General features: G+C 41.2%; 1 long non-coding RNA gene across 1 annotated transcript in view; it reads right to left on the reverse strand.

The window, feature by feature from the left end:
* Positions 1–13374: 13374 nt before the first annotated feature.
* Positions 13375–19243, reverse strand: part of LOC145717040 (uncharacterized) — a 12684-nt gene continuing 6815 nt past the window's right edge. Inside the window, exon 3 of the long non-coding RNA XR_014140020.1 lies at positions 13375–13451. This is a non-coding gene — a long non-coding RNA (uncharacterized LOC145717040). The remainder of the gene's footprint in view (positions 13452–19243) is intronic.

Consider the following 19243-nt stretch of genomic DNA (forward strand, 5'->3'; position numbering starts at 1 on the left):
TCGGGCCGATCCTAGTGCGGTTTCTGGCAATGATCCCGTGGAGCACTAGCAGAGCTTCTCTCCATCCGAGAGTCTCTTCCCCGTCACCACCTCTCAGTCTGAGTCCGGAGAGACTTCAGGCAGCTGTCCTCTCTGTGGCCGTTTCTAGGCAACTGTGCAGTGCCTTGACACTCCGTTAGTAGAAGCTCATTACCTTTAAGGCCATCTTTTCCGCTGTAGAAAGTACCTGCTGTGGCATCGTTTTCCTGCCCTCTTTCAAAACTGCAATCGACTCTCTTTTGTCTGGGGAGAAAGGGCTGGAGGGGCATGCGGTGGGAAAACCTGATTAAGACTGTTTTAATGCTGTCTTTACTAAATGAACTGGCTGACAGGCAGTTAGGGAGGAGAGAAGCAGCAGGCTGCTGGGATGAGATGGGTTTACCGATTTTTATAGCGATTCCAGGATGTTCCCTAAGAGTCATGTATTGCAATTATTCGAAGGTATTTTGGCAGATGGAACAATTCCTATCTTGTGGGTGAAGGCATAGTTTATAATTTTTCTCAAACTAAATACAAACAGCCTTAAAGGAGTCACATTTCTTGCTCAGGATGGAATATATTTCCTTCCACAGAAAAGCAGAGTTAACGGTATGACAGAGATACCAGAGCTATTAAAATAGGGTAGAAGAATCTTCCAGGAAACACAGAAAAGAGACTTCCTCTTTTTAGCAGTGAAGATGCAGGTTTATATTAGGGTCATACCAGGAAGTAGGGGAGCACAGGAAGCATCTTAGCCACACAGCCTTCATGGTGGTGGAATGTGATTCACGGCGACTGGAGGTAAAATTAGGTGGCTCTGGTCACCTGACCAGTTCCCTCAGAATTAAGCTTCTCTTAGCCTCTGCTTCTATCTGACCTTAGTGTGTCTTGAATTCAAAATTGGATTGGATTATTCTAATTGGCTTATTTACCATATATTGTGCAAAATTGGGCAGAGTTTCCATGCCCAGCCTACTAGGTCTAGCCCTCTGTCTATAGCATATTACTGGCCAGAGAAGCAGGGTCACATGGCACAAGGGCATGACAAACACTTAAGACTTTCACAGACCCTACCCAGAACGGAAAACATAGCACAAACAGATACACAGAAATTAATAAAGAGTTGTTTGTAGTATTAGCTAATGTCATGGCCCTCAAAGTGTAATCCTTGGATCAGTAGCAGTAGCCTCACAACACCTGGGAACTTGTTAGAAATGCAAATTCTCAGGCCTCACCCCAGGCTTACTGATTCAGAAACTTTGGGGGTGTGGCCCAGCAGTCCGTTTTAACAAGCCCATCAGGTTATCCTGATGCATGATCAAGTTAGAGCTTCAAATTAGGAAGGCAAAGACTTCAATGTGTACATCATGATAAATGTGTTTTGTGGCCTGCTCTGGGCTTTGGGGGCTTTTTTTTTCCTTTTTCAAATTCAAAAAAATTATTTTTAACTGTGGCAAAATACACATAAAACTTATAAGCCATTTTTAAGTATACAGCTCAGTAAATTTAAGTATATTCACATGTACTGAATCTATCTCCAGAACCTTTTAATCTTGCAAAACTGAAACTATGTGTTAAACAACTCTCTATTTCCCCTTCCTCCAGCCCTTGACAACCACCAATTTACTTTCAGTTTCCATGAGTTTGACCACTCTAGATACTGCACATAAGTGAAATCATGCAGTAGTTGTCTTTCTGTGACTGGCTTATTTCATGTAGCATAATGTCCTCCAGTTTCATTACTTGTAATATGTCAAAACGTTCATTTTAAGGCTAAATAACACTCTATTGCATGTATACACCACACTGTTTACAATTGCTTTGTCTGTCAGTGGATGTTTGGATTGCTCCCATCTTATGGATATTATGAATAACGCTGCTATGAACATTATGGTACAAATACCTCTTCAAGATCCTGCCTTCAATTCTTTTGGATATATACCCAAAAGTGGGATTTGTGGATCATATGATAATTCTATTTTTTATATTTGAGGAACCACCTACCTACCGTTTTCCATACAGCTGCACCATTTTACATTGGACACAAGGGTTCCGATTTCTCCACATCCTTGATAACCTTGTTATTTTCTGGTTTGGGGTTTTTTTTTTAATAGCAGTCATCCTAATGGGTGTGAAGTCCAGACACCTCATTGTGGCCTTGATTTGCATTTCTCTAATGATTAGTAATGTTGAGCACTTTTTCATATGTTTGTTGGCCATTTGTGTATCTTCTTTGGAGAAATGTCTATTCAAGTCCTTTGCCCATTTTTTTTCTTTTTGGGCCCCCACTTTTAAATCAAGTTACTTTGTTGTTGTTGCACTGTAGAAGTTCTTTTTATATTCTAGATATTAATCCATTCCCAGATATATGATTTGCAAGTATTTTTCCCCATTTCATAGATTGCCTTTTCACTCCATTAGTTGTGCCCTTTGGTGCACAGAAATTTTTAATTTTGATGTTGTCCAATGATCAATTTTAATTTTTGCTGCCTGTGCTTTTGGTATCATAGCCAAGAAATCATTGGAAGCTTTTCCCCCATTTTATAGTTTTAGGTCTTATGTTTGGATCTTTGATCTATTTGGTCATTTTTTTTATATGGTATAAGATAAGGGTCCAACCTCATCCTTTTCCATGGAGATATCCAGTTTTCCTAACACCGTCTGTTCAAAACATTGTCTTTTCCCTATTGCATGGTCTTGAAATCTTTGTTGAAAATCATTTGACCAGGGGCGCCTGGGTGGCTCAGTCGGTTAAGTGGCTGCCTTTGGCTCAGGTCATGATCCCAGAGTCCTGGGATCAAGCCCCGCATCGGGCTCCCTGCTCAGCAGGAAGCCTGCTTCTCCCTCTCCCACGCCCCCTGCTTCTGTTCCTGCTCTCGCTATCTCTCTCTGTCAAATAAATAAAATCTTTAAAAAAAAATAAAGAAAATCATTTGACCATATATGCAAGGGCTTATTTCTGGCTTCTCTATTCAATTCCATTACTCTATTCGTCTGTCCTTATTATAACCATTACCACCGTTTTGATTACTGTTGGTTTCATAGTAACTTCTGAAATCAGGAGTTATGAGACTTCCAACTTTGCTCTTCTACAAGATTGTTTTGGCTATTCTGCTCAGGAGGTTTTAATTATCTTCTAATTCCAACAGAAATTAGAAGATCTCACATGAAAATTGGGATTCTTTGTCTATTGAAAAAAATCAATAAATCCAGCAAATTCTGGCAACAAATAGCCAGAATTGTGAGTGACTATCATGTGCTCTCCAGGCTACTGTCTCCACCTACTCATTTATATAACCTGTCTGGTCCCTGAGGGCTCTTCTTTCTTTGAGACTTTGAGAATCCTGGTCTAAGGGAACGGCAGGCAGTTGGTGCCAGAGGGACCAACCTGGGAATACTGCAGTGGTCTGGTCCAGAGATTTGCTCAGAAGGAAAAGTACAGAATCCTAGGAGAGGGCATTGCTAGGAAACTTCATTTTGTTTTTTGGGGTTTTTTTTGGGGGGGGGACATAGGGTGAGAGTGGGGTTGGGAGGGGTGTGAGGAAAGGAAAATAAATCAAGCCCAGAAAGTTCAAAAGGAAACAGACAAGTGAAGGCTAGGGAAAAGAATATTCCAAACCTATGATCTACACTGAAAAAAAGAGCAATAGACAAAAGCCCTACAGTGGGACTTAAGCACATTCTTCCAGGCATGATAGAAGTCCAGTGGAACTGAAGAGTAGACAGTGAAAGGAAATGGTGAGATCTGAGCAAGGATCAGATAGTAAACCATTTAGGAACTGTATGTGGGTTCACCCTATATTCAGTGAAAAAGCCCTAAAGATTTAGCCGGGGGAATAATATTATTTGATATTTGTTTCATTGGATGCTGTGGCTACTGTGAGGAAGAAAGGATGGGTGGGGTGGGGCAAGAACAGTAAGGGTGAGAGCAGTTAGGAGTATACTGATATAGTGCAAAGGATGTTGGCAGCCTGGACAAGAGGGAAAAGGTAGATAATTCAAGAGATGTTTTGGAGGCAGCATCAGTTGGACAAGACATTCTTCTCTGTAGGCAGACCTAGGTGAGATGCAAAATACTAAAAGTCACTTGGTGGGGATAGGAACAAAACCTAGTGAGCTAGGGGCGCCTGGCTGGCTCAGTCATTAAGTGTCTGCCTTCAGCTCAGGTCATGATCCCAGGGTCCCGGGATCAAGCCCTGCATTGGGCTCCCTGCTCAGCGGGAGCCTGCTTCTCCCTCTCCTACTCCCTCTGCTTGTGTTTCCTCTCTCGCTGTGTTTCTCTCTGTCAAATAAATAAATAAAATCTTAAAAAAAAAAAACCTAGTGAGCTATAAATTTAGTTGCATGTTTCCTATGTCCAAAATCTTCTTGGGATGCCTGGGTGGCTCAGTTGGTTAAGCAGCTGCCTTTAGCTCAGGTCATGATCCCAGAGCCCTGGGATTGAGTCCCGCATCACATCGGGCTCCTTGCTCAGGAGGGAGCCTGCTTTTCCCCCTGCTTGTGCTCTCATGCGTTCGCTCTCTCTCTCTCTCTGATAAATAAATAAATAAACAAACAAACAAATAAATAAAATATTAAAAATGAAAAAAAATCTCACTGCAGGCACCTACCACTCTGCCTGCTGGATTCCTCTGGACCCAGGAGCTTTCCTGAGTGCAAACACACCAGAAATGAGGGGAATCTATGCCCTTGGGAGCATTTGTGAAATGATGTAAAGAAGTGGATGGGTAAACTTGTTTCCTCACCTTGGGGTGAAACAACTTTGAAGTATGTACAATACTGTCTCCCAGAGGTTCTCCAGCAACACTAAGCCCCAGTTGCCCTGAGTGATAACCTGCACATTGACTTCCTTCCCATCCCAGTCTCGCTTCTCCACACCCCTACAGGAGCTTCTTTGGATCATCTCCTAAATAACATACTGAAATCCTTGCCTTAGTGTCTGTTTCTGGGGGAATCCACCTAACTCCTCCTGACTATTTTCTAAAGATATCATTTTATTTCTCTTTTTAGAAAAGTTAATTCCTACTGCTTCCCAACTTTTTAATGTCATACTACAAAGATTAAATCATATTCACAGAACACTGGGGTAAACTTATAAGGAATTAGATGAAAAAAAATCATTACATTTCCTTTATAATTAACTATGGTAAGAAAAATTAAAAACAAAGTATTTGGAAAAATTGTATTGATTTTGGCTAAATATTCAAATAAAATATTTTTAAATTTTTCATAAGAAACTTGAGCATGTTTCTGTGATTATCTTTTATTTTTTTTTAAAGATTTTATTCATTTATTTGAGAGAGAGAGAGCACAAGAGCAAGAGAGATTGAGAGAACAAGAGGAGGGAGGGGCAGAGGGAGAAGCAGACTCCCTGCAGAGCAGGGAGCCCAACATGGGACTTGATCCCAGGACCCTGGGATCACGCCATGAGCCGAAGGCAGACGCTTAACCAACTGAACCACCCAGGCATCCCCTTTTATTCTTTTTTTAAAGATTTTATTTATTTATTTGAGAGAGAGTATGTGTGTGTGAGTAGGGGGAGGGGCAGAAGGAGAGAGACAATCTCATGCAGACTCCACACTGAGCACAGAGATGGATGCGGGGCTCAATCCCACGATCCTGAGGTCATGACCTGAGCCAAAATCAAGAGTCAGACACTTAACCGTCCAAACCACCAAGGCACCCCTGTGAATATTACCTTTTTGACATTGGGTTTCATGATGAAGTAAAATATATATTTTCTGATTAAAATTTCTTAATCATAATCTTTTCAAATTCTTGGGAGTCATACCTATAATTGGTACACCAGTAGAGAAGTTTTGTCCTATACATCACAGTGTAGACATGCTAATACATCTATAAACTATACCCTATAATTTACTTTAAGATCTTCCACCTATAATTTAAACCTTATTGTTTTCAACTCCTGCTTTTAGGACTGGGTTAACTTCCTACTATGGGTTGATTTCACAGCTTACTCCCTCAAGTTTCTAAATTTCCAAGAGTTCAGGAAAATAGTCACCAAAATTCCAAGTAGTGACAATCATACTATTAATGGTTCATGTTAGAACTTTTATTTCAATTTAGCAATTCTTATTTGTGTAAATCACAGATATTGTGCTGGTCTCTCTTCAAATTTCTTATAAACATATTAAGAAGAAAGTCACAGGAAGTTCTAACTTGTCCTGCCTTACCTCCCACCATTTCTTCATTCCCAGCCTTGTACCAGGCAATACTGAACTTCTCACCCTTCAACTCCCTCCTCCCCAATACTGAGATGGATGACCTGTCCCTCCTTTTCCCCACTTACTTAATATTTATTGAGTACCTGCTATATGGTAGGTACATTCCTCAGGTATGAGGAATATAAAAATGAACAAAATAAAGACCCCTTTTCAGTCTAGTGGACAGAAAGCTGACAATAACACACAAACAAATGTATGTCACATGGTGATTTAAGTGCTATAAAAAAATACAAATTATACCATGCTGATTAAAAGAACCCTATCCGGGACGCCTGGGTGGCTCAGTCGGTTAAGTGGCTGCCTTCAGCCCAGGTCATGATCCCAGGGTCCTGGGATCGAGTCCCACATCAGGCTCCTTGCTCAGCAGGGAGCCTGCTTCTCCCTCTCTCTCCCTCTGCTTGTGCTCTCTCTGTCAAATAAATAAAATCTTAAAAATAAATTAATTAAATTAAATTAAAAAATAAAATAAAAGAACCCTACTCAAAAGCATTCATACTGATACCATTTATGTTAATTTCTAGAACAGGAAAAACTAATCTAAAATCTGTAGTGGAAAAAAATCGTAACAGTGCTTGCCTCTCTAAAAGTAGAACCAGGGATTGACTGAAAAAGGCACCTGAAAGAACTTTCTTGGTGATGGTGATATTCTGTATCTTGATAAGGGTTTGGGTTAACTGATACATGTGTTTGTCAAAACTCATCAAAATGGAAAAGAAACTCATCAAAATGTACAGTTAAAACTTGTGCATTCATTTATTTCTATGTAAACTTTACCTTAAAAACTTTAAACAAATATTGAACTCTAGTTAATTATATGCAAGCTGAGGTGTTGAAAGGCAAAATGTACAGATATCTGCAATTTATTGAATTGTATTTAAAAAGTAGATGAATAGAAAGATGAAGAAAAATGAGATAGAGCAAGCAGAGTAAAACGCCAGTTCTAGAATCTAGTAGGGGTTATATGGGATGAGCTAAGCCCTGGCCCAACTGCAGTACTCAAATGCATTCCTGATGTTCATGCTATTTTCTGGAATATTCTTTTCCCCCAAATTCACTCTTGCTCCTCTAATCCATTCACACTGCAGCTATAGAATATACTTCAAAACACAAATCTAACCATGTCACTCCCCTGCTTAAATCCTTTCATGGGCCTCCACTGCTCATCCAATTAAGACTAAACTCACTGTTTAGTCTTATTTTTACATAAGGTCTAATCCCATCTACTACTCTCCCCTTGCCTATCCACATACCCAAACACAGGGGCTGCCTTTCAATTTCTTGAACCCATTCAGTCAATGTTCTTGAAAACTACTCTAGTAGAGTAGAAAACTACTCTAGCTAACTTAAAGACGATAGGGCTGCCCTTGGTACCGTTCCCAAACCATATGAATCCTGTACTATCCAGGCACTCAACCTCATAATTACAGATGGTTAACAGTAACTCCCAGAACAGAAGGGCCTGAACTCTTTGCGTTGTCAAAATCAGCTCTTCCCACTAGTAAGAGGGACATGGCTGTAAGAACCCACATGGACACATGCATCCCACATTCTCCAGTGTCTTGGCCTCCAGCCAGATGAAAGCAGAGAAGTGCTAGTTCTCCATTGGCTGGTACATTTATTCATTCATTCAACAAGTATTTCTGAGCACCTTCTACTTGTCCGACATTGTTTTAGTTACTATGGCTACCACTGTGAACAAAAAGTTCCTGCTTGCAAAGAGCTTACAATCTAGTGGGGAAGGGAAGATCATAAAGAAGTATACAGGTCACGTGAGGATAAATGCTATAAAGAAAAAGCAGTATTGGGGCACCTGGGTGGCTCAGTCGTTAAGCGTCTGCCTTCGGCTCAGGTCATGATTCCAGGGTCCTAGGATAAAGCCCCACATCGGGCTCTCTGCTCAACAGGAAGCCTGCTTCTGCTTCTCCCTCTCCCTCTCCCACTCCTCCTGCTTGTGTTCCCTCTCTTGCTGTCTCTCTGTCAAATAAATTTTTAAAAAAAGAAAGAAAAAGCAGTATAGAAAGTGATGAGGGTATTTTGTGTATTATGAAAGGCCTTTTTTGAGCACAGACCTAAAAGAAGTCGTGTGGATATCTAGGTGAAATGGGAAATCATTGAAGGATTTTACCGTTCTTTGAAGATTGATTGATTGATTGATTGATTGATTGATTTGACAGAGGGAGACACAGCGAGAACAGGAGCACAAGCAGGCGGAGTGGGAGAGGGAGAAGCAGGCTTCCCGCTGAGCAGGGAGCCCGATGCGGGGCTCAATCCCAGGACCCTGGGATCATGACCTGAGCTGAAGGCAGATGCTTAACCAAATGAGCCACCCAGGGGCCCCTCATTGAAGGATTTTAATCAGAGGAGTGACCCTTTTCTTTGAGCTCTGCCACCACCAATATATGTTTAAGTGACGTATTTTTATTTATTTTTTATTTATTTTATTTTATTTTTTTTTTAAGATTTTATTTATTTATTTGACAGAGAGAGAGACAGCGAGAGCAGGAACACAAGCAGGGGGAGTGGGAGAGGGAGAAGCAGGCTTCCCGCTGAGCAGGGAGCCCGACGTGGGACTCGATCCCAGGACCCTGGGATCATGACTTGAGCCGAAGGCAGACGCTTAACGACTGAGCCACCCAGGCGCCCTAAGTGACGTATTTTTAAAGGATCATTCTAATTACTTCATGGCACCAGGATCTTAAAAAAAGGGAATGGTTTACAATTCTTAATGTCTGTATCCATTCACCACTGAGAGTGTCTCCTCTGTATTAGGCAGGGAGCTAAGTCGTAAGGATAGAGAAGTCAAGCCAGACACAGCTCCTCCGATTAAGAGTCTTTTAGTCTGGTGAGCATGGGGCCAACATACTTTCACATTTCACAGACTTATCTCTGAGCTATTCTACTCTCCTGAGCCTGTCAGTATCCTTCCTGCCAATCCTTCACATACTGACCTAGCTGCTCTACATCAGACTGGATGCCCAGTGGCATTTTCCTGACCAGGGTTTGGCTCCTCTTGGCAACAGATTTGTATGGCTACACTTTTACACTATTCAGGCAACCCCAAAAGCCTCCTACCTTGTCACTTGTTTTGTCAGCAAAGCTCCATCTCTGCATATCAAAGTTACACAGTTTAATGAAATTTACTCTTTCTTTCTACACACATAGAATAACATAACTCTAAATGATATCATTTGTAACAAAAGTTTTTAGCCACTCTCCAGAGGGCTTCTGATACAGAAAAGACCTCACTTTCTACCTATGTGACTTCTCCCTGATGTCTTAGAGAGGGGGGATATGGCGAATGTGATTGAAGAGAAAAAAGAACAAAAAGATTTTTTGGAAAAGGTAGATTTAGCCTCTCTGTGGTAATCTAATACTTTACTAGACCCTTGATTCTCACTTCTCAGAATTCTCACCTCTATATAGTCCCTCCCCACACTGACTCTGGACTTGGTCAAGGGACGAGCTTTGGCCAGTGGGACATTTACAAATACAAGCCTTGATAAATGCTTGCATATTATGGCCTATCCTCTTGGGGTGTCCTCTTCAGAACCCAACTGCCATGCTGTGAGAAACCCAGGTTAGCCATGTGAAGAGATCATGTGAAGGAAAACTGGGGTCCTAGCCAATCACCCCAGCTGAGCTCCTGGCTAACAGACAGCATGTGAATGGTCCAGCTTGGAAGGACCCTCCAGCCCTAGTTCAGCCATCCCAGCAGTCACCACGCAGGAAAAGATGAGCTATGCCTGCTAAGCCTTGTTCTGATCGCAGAATCTTGAGCAAATAAATGACTGTTGATATATTTGGGGGGCAGTTTGTCCCACAGTATTAGATACCCAGAACACCCTTTTCTTTAAAAAAAATAAAATAAAATAAGGGGCACCTGGGTGGCTCAGTCGTTAAGCGTCTGCCTTCGGCTTGGGTCATGGTTCTGGTGTCCTGGGATCGAGCCCCGTGTTGGACTCCCTGCTCGACGGGAAGGCTGCTTCTCCTTCTCCCACTCCCCCTGCTTGTGTTCCTTCTCTCGCTGTATCTCTCTCTGTCAAATAAATAAGTTAATTAAATCTTAAAATAAAATAAAAGAGGCACTGTTCCACTGTCTGCTGGAATTCTTAAGACTGAAATGTATAAACTTCAGGTCAAGGTTCAGCTTCCCTAACAAGAGAACTGCCTTATATACTTGTGTAATTGTTAGCTTAATGTCTGTGCCCTCATTCATCTGTAACCTCCATAAGGGAAGGGATTATGTCTGTCATGGTCAACATTGTCTCATTGACCTAGAAGAGACCCTAGCACATAGTAGGCACTCAATCAATATTTTAGTAAATCAATATTATGTTGATTTACTAGCTATGTTAGTTCCTGTGTTTGAATAAGATAGTAATTCTTTGGGCCCCTGGGTGGCTCAGTTGGTTGAGTGGCTGCGTTCGGCTCGGGTCATGATCCTGGAGTTCCTGGATCGAGTCCCGCATCGGGCTCCCTGCTCGGTGAGGAGCCTGCTTCTCCCTCTAACCCTCCCCCCTCTCATGTACTCTCTCTCATTCTCGCTCTCTCAAATAAATAAATAAATCTTTAAAAAAAAAAAAAAGATAGTAATTCTTTGACCACTGTTATTTTTAGCAAACACTTCTACAATGTTTACTACCTGTAGATACCTGTACTTTACATCAACTCATTAACTATTTAGTCTTCACAATAACCCTATGGGCTAGGTACTATTATCATCCCCTTTTACAGATAAGGAAACTGAGGCACAGAAAGGATAAATAACTTGCTGGTCGCAGGGCCAGGATTCAAACCCAGGGAGTCAGTTTCCAGAATCCATATTCTTAGCCACTACATTCTCTCTCCCAGATTCCTATCCTAAGTCTGGCAGTGCCATTGCTGTTGAAACAAGAATAAGGTGACACATCAGAAGAGGAAGAGATCATTGTGATAAAGACATCGCTGTGACTCTGTAGATAGAAAGCTGCACACAGAGACGAAGTTCTTGCTCTGAAACACCTTTAAAATGTCAGTGACATCAGGAATGAGAGGTGGTGACATCCTCCAGGAAGACCCTTATGCCAGGCCCTACCCCCAAACTTCCAACTCTGCTAGCTAGAAGGACTAAACACCAACCTGTGAGCTCAGCTCAACCCCATTCGCCCTACAGGGCTGGAAAGAGCTCTAAGACAGTGGCTGCTAGGTCAGCACTGGGTCTCTTTTAATGCCCGTGCTACTGAACCTATGACTGGGTCTTCCTGATGCTCAGCACAGAAACCGATGGCAAAGGCGCACCCTGGCCTCATCACAAGCCCTACCTCTCCTTAAAGGAAAGCCTGGATGCGGAAGTCTGGATTTAAGCCAGCAGCACTCTCAAGGTCACCTGCAAACTGACCTCCCAGTTTGATGAGTACAGTACTTTCTTAACCCAACACCACCACTACCACCACCAGCAAGCGTGTATACACACACACAAATGCCTCTGGCCTCACTCCCATATTTAGAGAAAACATAAGAAATTTAATGTTAAAATACTGAAATGGGTGGTGCAGTCATTTAGGTGTCCGACTCTTGGTTTCAGCTCAGGTCATGATCTCAGGGTCCTGGGATCGAGCCCCAGGTCAGGCTCCTAGCTCAGCGTGGAGTCTGCTTGAGATTCTCTCTCTCCCTCTCCCTCTGCCCCTCCTGCTCGTGCTGTCTCTCTCTCTCTAAAATAAATAAATAAAATCTTCTAAAAAAATTACTGAAATGGCAGTTTAACCCAAGAGTAGAATTATTTCATAACTGCATTGCTAGATAGCTACAAAAGGCGTGCAGAGTTGGGGAGCAGGATTTTAAGTCTTGGAAATTAGAGGGGCCTTTCTAGAGAGAGTCTTCTCCATTTGACAGTCACTCAGCAAATACTTTTTGCCCCCTGCTCTATGCCAATACCTAACTGTGCTGGTGCAGGAGATAAAACACCATGAAGCCATGATCTCTGAGACAGCCCCCCGCTCAGTGAACCCACTGAATCTCTGTCGGGTGTGCTGCCATCCGGCTCTAAGAGGCATCCTTGTGAACTGGCCGCCCTGCCAGTGATGCTGTCAAGGACACTGCTCCTGATATAACACGCTGTGCTCTTAAGAGCAGCCCCGGGAAACAGTCCAATCTGATCTCAGCTCAGTGAACAGTTTTATTTTTGCAGAGTAATGGGTTTGTTTTTTTATCAATGGACACCATGAACTGTAGGACCAATGAGGCTGTCAGCTTAGAGATAAATTCATGGCCCAGCTGTAGCAAATGTGAAGGTCATTCCTACATGCACTTTTAGCTTTGTCCCTGTTTCTGTTTTGTCTCTACCCATGTTTTTATTTCTTCATTCTCTGCACTTTTAATTTATGGCATCTTGGGGGGGGTGGTTTTTTTGTTTTGTTTTGTTTTTTGGGCTCCTCTTGTATCCTTAGAAATGGCTATGAACACTTCTGGAAGAAGACATCACTGTCAATGTTTATAATACACTATACACATATACACATATGCTATGTTAGAGGTGGGCTCACAGCATGATGTGGGAACACAAGAGAGCTTATAATTCTGTAAAGAACATGAGAGAAGACCTTGCATAAGGATCGTGCTTGCTTGAGCTGAATCTTTTGTTTGTTCTTTGTTTTGTTAAGGATGTTGTAGAGTTTACTGATAATGGGACAAGCATTAAACAAAATTAAGTTGCTGCCAAGTACAAGATACTAAGAAAAAAAAAATTCATATTTTTATGTCATTTCATGGGTTCATGGAACATCACAGATATTGTTTACAACCAACTGAGGCTGCTTCCACGAGTTTCCTCTCATCAAGTTTTTTTTTTTTTTCTGAAAAAAAGAGGATGGGGACAAACAATTCATATCTACATCAGAATTTATGTGCAGAGAAGGAAATTCAGATGGAATATCAAAATAAAATTGGAAAATACTTGATTGCAAAGGGAGGTGATAAATTAAAATATTTACCTACAAGGTACTATCTACACAAAATGTTATCAACTGGATTATTCAAATAAAGGAGGACAAACAAGATTTAGGAATTAAAATGATCGAGATCAAAAGTCTCAGTTTGGAGGGGATATTAAGAATCATTTAGTTCAGTTGCATACCTGTGCAGCAGTATTGCTCCTTAATTCTTCATTCCATGTTGCAGGTAGACCCCCAGCCTTGGACTTTCCCTGGCTGCCTGTGTGAGAACAGGGTGAGAAAAAGAATAGTTGCTGACACATTGTTTTAAGTGTGCTCGATCAGCAGATTATTTTTAAATACACTCAGTTTGAGCTCCTTTCCTTTTCTTAAAAAAGAGCTCTATCGATATAAAAACTCATATTGACCCACTGCATACAGAGGACCTCAAAAAAGAAATAAGTCAGGATTACATGGATGAAGCATTCCACAATTTACAAAAAGACAGCAATAAACATGTTTACATCCTTTCATTCTTCAGCAGTGCGAAAAATTACAATTGTCTTTCTTCACATTAGAAAAAGAGAGAAATAGAAAAGGTAAACCAGATAGACTCCATGACCTCTTTCAGTTATCTACAAGGCCTGGCACTTTAAAAGGGATACTATTCTGTCTTTGCATTGGGGAAAATTATTGACTTTTAACTTAGAGGGACTAAAGAGAATGCATTACTCTTTTTGCCCCTCTTCCTATTAGAATTTTTTAAAAGCCTTAGAAGTAAAATTATCAGGAAATTGCTCACTGCTAAGACAAAAGGCTACTCTGAACTCAGCAGCTAGTCACGCTGACATTTCCTGGAGGAGGGCAGCCCAGGCCTGCAGAAAAGCCACCGCAGCACTAAGCTGGATGCTCCACGAGGGCAGGAACACCTCTGCTTCTTCACAATGTTAGATATTCAGCTCCTGGCTTAAAGTCTGGCACAGTGCATATTCATTTATTCACTCAGTAAATATTTATTGAATAACTACTCTGTGCCAGGCAATGTTCTAGATGCCTGGGATATACCATAAAACAAAACAAAGATTCCTGCCCAAGTGAAATTTTAGTTCAATTGGGATAGGGGTACAGAGAGAAGAGACAATAGGTAAATAACAGGTTATGTCAAGAGTGCAGTGGACACAAGAAAAAGTAGAGCAGGTAAAGGGGGGATTGGGAAGTGCTGAGAAGGAACAGTAGATTGCAATTTTGAATAGAGTAGACACTGTGGGTCTCGTTGAGAAGGTGACATTTAAACAAAGCCTTGAGGGAGGTAAAGTGCTCAATAAACATTTGTTGATTATAAGCAGGGAGCCTGCTTCTCCCTCTCCCTCCGCCTGCCGTTCCCCCTGCTTGTGCTCTCTCTCTCTCTGACAAATAAATAAAATCTTTAATAAATAAAGGAATTAAAGCAAAATTAAGAGAGCAGAAAAGTATAAGGCATGTTCAGGGGATGATGAGAAAACAACTTTGAGAAGGTAGACTATTAGAGATGAATCTGGGAAGGAGGTAGGAGGCTCACTAAGAAGGGCCCTGGGTGCAAAGCCAAACGATATTGATTTACAAAATTTAGTTTACGAAGAACTCTCTTTCATGGTCTTATTTATCATATCTCCAGCAAAGTTAATTTCATCTCCATTTTACCAATAAGGAAACTATGCTCAGAGAAGTTTAGTAATTTTCCTGAGATTACATAGCAGAGCCAGATGCAGAGCCAGAACTTAAACCTGACTTCCAACTTCAGGCTGTCCCTACAGCCATGTCACCTCCCCCAAGAAAAAGTACAAAGGTAGTAGAAAGAAAGGAGAGTTCTAAAATACACAGTAAAATACATAAATGATCACATGCCAGGTATCAAAAAACAGAGATAGAGTATAAAAATAAAATCTAATGTAAGCTTTTATATTTTTAATTTTTAATGTAAGTTTTCAAAATTATACACTCTGTAGAGAAACCAATAGATTGTAGGTGCACAACAAAAAATTAAAAGACAGTAAACTAGGGCGCCTGGGTGGCTCAGTCAGTTAAGCATCTGTCTTCAGCTCGGGTCATGATCTCAAGGTCCTGGGATCGATTCCCGCATTGGGCTCTCTGCTCAGCGGCGAGTCTGCTTCTCCCTCTCCCGCTGTGATCTCTCTTTCGCTCTCTCTCAAATAAATAAATAAAAATCTTAAAAAAAAAAAAAAAACAGTAAACTAAGAACCTGTTTTGAATCGTGCCACTGTGGTTTTAGCAACAGAAAATACATGACTACAAATCTATTTCTACCTTAGCCTTTCTTTTTACTACAAACTTTCCAGATTGATTTTCTCTTACAAACACAATAATACTTTGTAATTTGCTTTTCATTAATAAAAAGTATTATTTCTCAATTATGTAAGAAATACATGAATACTTTCTTTAAAAAGTTAAAGTCCCTAACCTCAGAGATAAGTAAGCAGTACTATCAGATTGGAGTGTATCCTCCATTTCTTTTTCTATGGATACTTATCTATCCAAGTGCTTCCTGACTACATGTGAGGGTTAATATGTTTAAAACTGAACTCACCATTTTCCCCTCAGAGCTAACCAGGTCCCCTGATTTCCTGTATCAGTAAATGGCAGCACTAATCAGAAACTGTACATTCCATATTTTATCTGCCCACTCACCTATCATATCTGATCATCAATCTATTCCTATAAGTTTACCTCTATAAGGTCTGGTGTTACCAGCCTCTCTTCTCCATTCTCACTTCCACTGCTTTAATACTGGTTCTCCTTACCCACTGATTCTACTACTGCCCAGCCAGGTTCATGGCTGTGTGAGCCGTGCGGTCACACAGGGTCTCACACTTAGAAAGGCCACATGCTTGGTTTAATGCTCTGCTAGCACTGTCTTAAAATTATTAATAATTTTTTTAATAAGGGGTCCTATGTTTTTATTTTGCACTGAGCCTCACAAATTATGTAGCCAGCCTTATACTACTATAATAGCATCCTAACTGGTCCCCATTTTCCCAGTAAGGCCCTGCTGCAGCCCACCCTCCACAACTCTGTAGGGAATTAAAAAGAAGATATTCCACTAGAATTAGGTCAAGCACTACATGGCACAGAGGTCTGCCAAATTTGAGGCTGAGAGTTCTGAAGTATGACTTTAAATTGAAAAGGTGAATTAATGAAGAATTAAATTTTGATATAACCCAAGAACTAACCCCATTATCTGTGGATACTTTTTGCATTACAAGTACTTAGGGAAAATGGCCAAAGTAAACACAACCCTCTGTGAAGCCAGGGTGGTGTAGGGAAAGACAACAGGCTTTGCATTCAGAAAGACTGAGTTCAAATTCCAAACTTGACCACTTTGGTGGTGGACTTTGGGCAAGTTACTCAAATTCTCAAATTCTTATTTTCCTTTTTTTTTTTTTAAGATTTTATTTATTTGACAGAGAGAGACATAGCGAGAGAGGGAACACAAGCAGGGGGAGTGGGAGAGGGAGAAGCAAGCTTCCCACGGAGCAGGGAGCCCAATGCGGGGCTCGATCCCGGGACCCTGGGATCATGACCTGAGTCTAAGGCAGACACTTAACGAATGAGCCACCTAGGTGCCCCTCAAATTTTTATTTTCCTATTGATAAAATAGAGAAAATTATCTGGCAGGACTTTTGTGAGACTCAAAAAATAATAGAGACCCAGTTCAGTTCAACAAACAGTTTCTGAATGTCTACTCTGTGCCAATGACATCAAGATGAATGACTTCCTTCTCAAGGATACATTATGGAAAATAGGAGGTGACTGAGATGAGGAGTAACTTTATAATGGAAAAACCTAACAAATGCTACCTCACCAAGTGTGATCAGGTAAACATCGATAGTGATAAGTCAGGTTCATAGTATGTACCTTGGATATGATATAATGAAACTAAGTACTTTAACCCTGTGGTCTTACTCCCCCAAACCCATTGCAGGACCAAACTAAAATGGACTCACTTATGTCAGGGACAAAATGGAGATGGTCAATGCAGGCATATAAGGGAAACTTAACTTAATCTTACAGGAATTTATAGTTCTTCTCAGAAATCAGCAAGTACATCAGCCAATCCCCAAATGCTAAGTCTGTTCATGCCATCTTTGGACTTACTCATTCCCTACTCAGCTTACCCTAACCCAAACAAGAAAGAAGACCACTAGGCAACCAATCATCTGAAAAAACCAAGCAAGTTCCACATTTACCCCATGAAAAATCCCTTGGACTGTGGCAACTTGAAACTCATTACTCCAGTTGCCCTGAGCTCCCCAGCTTGCAGGCAGAAAGCCTTGCAACAAACTCATCTTTCTGTTTTGTTTTATTCAGTGTGCAGTTTGGATTTTGACACTATAAACCCAGTCTCACCAAGAGAAAAACATTAGACAAACCCAAATTGAAAGACGGAGTCTACAAAATACCTGGCCAGTGCTCCTTAAAACTGTCAAAGTTATCAAAAATAAGAGGGGCGCCTGAGTGGCTCAGTCATTAAGCATCTGCCTTCGGCTCAGGTCATGATCCCAGGGTCCTGGGATCGAGCCCAGCCCCACATCGGGCTCCCTGCTCTGCGGGAAGCCTGCTTCTCCCTCTTACACTCCCCCTGCTTGTGTTCCCTCTCTCTCTCTGTCAAAAAATAAATAAAATCTTTAAAGAAAATAAGAAAAATAAATTTTAAAAATCTGAGAAACTGTAACAGTTAAGAGGAGTCCAAGGAGACATGAGGACTAAAAGTACTGTGGTATCCTGGATGGAGTTCTGAACAGAAAAGGGACATTAAGTACAAACTAAGGAAATTCAAATGAAGAATGGGCCTTAGTTACTAATAATGTATCAGTATTGGTTCATTAGTTGTAACTACTGTTATCATTTGAACACGTTGAAAATAGGGAAAACTGGATGCCAGCTATAAAGGAATTCGCTGTACTATCCTTGCAACTTTTCTAATCTTAAACCATTCTAAAATAAAAAGGGTATTTAAAAAAATAAAAACTGGGGGTGCCTGGGTGGCTCAGTCGCTTAAGCATCTGACTTCGGCTGATGTACTTGCTCAGCCTACTCCCTCTGCTTCTCCCTCTCCCCTGACCCTCCCCCCTGCTCATGCTCTCACTCACTTTCTCTCTCTCAAATGAATAAATTAAAAAAAATAAATAAAAAATAGGGTGCCTGGGTGGCTCTGTCGGTTAAGCATCTGCCTTCAGTTCAGGTCATGATACTCAGGGACCTGGGATCAAGCCCCTCATTGGGCTCTCTGCTCAGCAGGGAGTCTGCTTCTCCCTTTCCCTCTGTCTCTCAAATAAGTAAATACAATCTTTAAAAATAAATAAATAAATAATAACAACTGGAAGGGTGAGGGGTTGCAAGGGAGAATAGCTCATAAAGAAGATAAACCATGTATAGTTATAAAGAGAAGAACAAGAACAAATTGGTGATACTCAAAAAAAGTATTTCCAAAATATGCAATGGAAAAAAGAGTCTCTTCAATAAATGGTGCTGGGAAAATTGGACAGCCACATGCAGAAGAATGAAACATGACCACTCTCTAACACCATACACAAAGATAAACTCAAAATGGATGAAAGACCTCAATGTGAGACAGGAATCCATCAAAATCCTAGAGGAGAACATAGGCAGTAACCTCTTTGACATCAGCCACAGCAACTTCTTTCAAGACACATCTCCAAAAGCTAGTGAAACAAAAGCAAAAATGAACTTTTGGGGGGCGCCTGGGTGGCTCAGTCGTTAAGCGTCTGCCTTCGGCTTGGGTCATGATCCCAGGGTCCTGGGATCGAGCCCCGCATCGGGCTCCCCGCTCAGCGGAGGCCTGCTTCTCCGACTCCCACTCCCCCTGCTTGTGTTCCCTCTCTCACTGTCTCTCTGTCAAATAAATAAATAAAATCTTTTTTAAAAAAAATGAATTTTTGGGACTTCATCAAGATAAAAAGCTTCTGCACAGCAAAGAAAACAGTCAACAAAGAGGCAACCCACAGAATGGGAGAAGATATTTGCAAATGACACTACAGATAAAGGGCTGGTATC

This window comes from Leptonychotes weddellii, chromosome 14, assembly GCF_054177405.1.
Source record: "Leptonychotes weddellii isolate Sample4059 chromosome 14, ASM5417740v2, whole genome shotgun sequence".
Lineage (NCBI taxonomy): Eukaryota > Metazoa > Chordata > Mammalia > Carnivora > Phocidae > Leptonychotes > Leptonychotes weddellii.